Source organism: Triticum aestivum, chromosome 7A (genome assembly GCF_018294505.1).
Source record: "Triticum aestivum cultivar Chinese Spring chromosome 7A, IWGSC CS RefSeq v2.1, whole genome shotgun sequence".
In the NCBI taxonomy this organism is placed as follows: domain Eukaryota; kingdom Viridiplantae; phylum Streptophyta; class Magnoliopsida; order Poales; family Poaceae; genus Triticum; species Triticum aestivum.
Window position 1 is genome coordinate 578,496,588 of NC_057812.1, and position 3,896 is coordinate 578,500,483.

The window sequence follows — 3,896 nt, forward strand, 5'->3', positions numbered from 1 at the left end:
AGAGGACATCGCCGGCTCAGCCGAGGCCCCACCCTGCCGGCAACGCGGGGGAGGATTTCCACCGCTCCGCTGAGGCGCCGCCCGCCGGCAACGAGACAGAGGACATCGTCGGCCCCGCCCCGCTGCCAACGAGGCCGCGCCACACAGAAAATGAGGAAGAGTAGAACACGGTAGATCGCCGCCGCTGGGGTCCAAGTAAGGCCACCACTGCTACCCTCCTGTTGAAGCCAAGCTAGGCGGGTTGACCATTGACGGCCGGTTAGCTTCTTGGCGGCGACGTGGAGTCGGGGAGTTCTGCTGGAGAATAACGCTGCTTCTACTTAACTACTGGTGCAGTAGGCTGACTGACACGTGGGCCAAACAGGCCACATGTCAGTTACGCAACTGCACCTGTAGTTAAGTCACTAAAGCTTCTGTTCGGCTCAGCGGGACACAGGTGAGTAGCTTCGGTTAATTAATTATACCTCCAGCGCACCCCTTTTTAGTTGAAGAATGTATGAAATGTAATAAAATCTGGCATGTTTATATGAAATCCGACTGTGTATGAATGAATTTATTTCGATTAGTTCGAATTCCTGTATCACTGGCATTGGATGAACATGCAAAACAATATGTACTAGCATTATTCCCAGGGTGATCACCTCGTTTGCAGCAGTTTCACATGTACTCCCTCCGGTCCTTTCTAGTCTGCATACAAGTTTTGTCTGCAGTCAAAGTATCTCTACTTTGACCAATCTTATACAAAAAAGTATGCACTTTCACAATGTGCGAAGTAAAAAGGAACAGAAGGAGTACAAAGAGTTTGAGTAGGTTTTTAGCGTTTCTGTACATTGCAATCAAACACACGGGCCTGGCAATTCATAGAGAACATTCAAAACAATCGATGATTATGCATCTCAGCGACTCACATGTCAGAGGCAATATTTACTTCACAACTAAAGAATAAAGAAAAAATTGATCGACTCTGCTGACAGCAAGGGCGTCCCATTCGAAAATATCAAACGCATGTCTTGCTAAAATCAATGAGCAAAATTTCACAAGGTTGTCCCATTCCAAAATATCAAATGCCTACGATTGTGGAATGGGCAGGGTTTGTCATTAGTTCGGATATTGACATGGCACCTTGTGCTAAATAAACTACTTGTTCTTTTTGTGCAGTTCCACCAAAATCAACCAAATTTGTGTGTAGCTTGTATGATTTTGCCCTTATATGTTGCAATGCCTTGAACTTATCGACACCTCCTTTCTTATGGTGGAAATGAATGATTCGATGTATTCATGAACATTTTGTGCAGTTCCCATTGAAATCAAGCTAAGCACCCATGTTTGCGCAAATACAAAAAAGTGATTAGTATAGAGCAAACTGTACTATGAATTGACAGTTTCAACAGGCACATACATGGTCCATGTAGAGCACACTTTAGAAAAATGGAACTCACCAGAAATAATCCTAGAACAACATTGTACTCACGCATCACAGCAAAAAAATGGAGATTTTGTCAGTCCTTCTGAGCTGAAGTTAGTTTGGTCTTGTGGGGTGTAATGTAACCATCCTTCAACTGCTCCTTCTGATGATAAGATAGACAGGGCTTCTTCATCCTGGCATAATCAGAACTAGTCACTTCACGTACTCCATATTCTTCTTTAGAGGAAGATGATCATGTTGTGCAAAGACAAGAGGACTACTAAATGCTAGCATCACTGTTTGCTGGAAAAAAGGAAAGGAAATATTTAAAACAGCATAGATGAAGCACTTCTCAAGGACAATACCACTTTTTCATGACAGTATCTAAACAGTAGCACAACACCAATAGAGATGACAAAGCTCAATCATATGGATGAAATCAGTGGGCGAGTACCAACCTTTGTCAGGAGGCTTATTGTGTAGAGCATACAGATGAAGCAATTCTCCAAAACCATCTGTTGCAATCTACGGTGGTGGCCATGCTTAGTATATACTCCTCAATTAGTTTAATGTTTCCAACATCTTCTTGTGCAGTTCCACTAAAATATATGGTATCTTCAAAGAAGATCCCTGTTTGCACAAGTAGAAATAATTACATATTACATTAAGAGTGGCATCAAATCAGTGGCAAAACAATTGTTCGTTCCAGCCATAGCAATAAATTAAGATGCAAAACTATATCATTACTTGTGTCATCACAGTTCCAGTGCTTCATTACAGCACCGGGAGTTGATTTTTGTTTTTCTTCCCCTTGTTCTTCCCCTTCATCACTTGGTTCAATAACAAACAAGCTTCGCCTTCAATGTAAGATTTGGCATGTCAATTAGGGAGCACAAGTATAGTACTAAACTTAATTTTCCGATGAAAGTGGCAAAATACAGGCCAGCAGTTGTGAAATATCCTTATCTTATCTCAATGGGATATTATGGTGCACATACAGATTGGAAGTCTTGTCTCCATTTGTGCAGTTCACTAAAATCAAGCAACATTACCGTACAAGTAGCACAACATATGAATGCACACTGCAGAATCATGTGAAAGAAGGCTAGTACTGACCTCTCATGACGCGGAATTCAAACAACTCACAAGAAGAAGATCTGAACCAAATTCGCCTTAACGGATAGGAAGTAAGATCTCCTCTTGTGCAGTTCCACTAAGATCAAGCAATCAAGCAACGTTGTCGGTGTGACATTTTGGTTGAACTGCACAAAACACTCTTAAAACAAAAGTGTTTTGTGCATTGCAACAAAAGGTCACAATGGCAACAAGGTGAAGCAGATAACCCTGTTTACACAGAGGTGCAAAGGAAACAATTAGTGGTCAATAACGATGGATGACACAGAAGCCAACAAAAATAAGCATCTACCTTATCTAAATGGGAAAGAAAGCAAGACAGTAGCATTTCTCAAACGGTGGCATTGATTAATATTAACATAGAGATTATATTAACAATAAAATTCGTTAAACATGTAATTTGCTTTTAACTGTGGCATTGCATCAATTTTCCAACGGCATTATTAGAGGGTGTTTGTTTACAGGGACATTTTGGTGTAGGGACTAAAGAAACTCCGTGTCAGTCCCATCTAAACCAAAGAGGAGGGACTTTTAGGGACTAAAAGTGGGCATTTGGGACTAAATAAAGAAGACCCCGAGGGAGTCTTTTTGGGACTTTTTCCAACAGTTGCCTCTACCACGCATCGCACCTTGTCTCTATTAGTTCATTACTAGGGGTAACATGGTCTTTTAGCATGTCATTTAATAACCTCTAGTCCATGTTTAGTCCCTGGAACCCAGCAGGTAGGGACTAGGGAGTTTTTAACCAAAAAGGGCCTTAGATTAACAACAGCTAATGAGTTGCACGGGACAGTGGACGCACCAGCACCATGTGCATCTACCGATGTACTGTGGTCATGCACAGTCTGTTGCAACAAAGAACAAGCAACCAAGGAGCATATTTGTGTTGGTCCCAGTTTTGTTATCTTTAGACGCCTTTCCCTATGTGAGCGCAGCAAATCTAGTCCTGCTCAAACTCTACAGCCTTGTCCCTTCCTTCCCTTTTTGAACTAGTACTTTCGCCCCTTCCTTTCCTCTTTGAACCACGTCCTAGATTTATGCGATACAACTTTCCCCACTACTTTCCCCCATTCCTTTCCTCTTTGAACCATGTCTTAGATTAATGCTATACAACTTTCCCCCTTCATTTCCTCTTTGAACCACGTCCTAGATTCATGCTATATACAACTTTTCCCACTACTTTCCCCCACTCCTTTCCTCTTTGAACCACGTCCTAGATTCATGGTATACATGCAGCTAGAGCAATGCATGTGGAGTAAGTAAATTATACCTTAAGGTTCTTGGGGCGTGGTTCAGTGGGCGACGGGACGGCGGCGAAGAAGAAGGGGTCGGAGGCCCTTCCACGCCACCGCTGGGT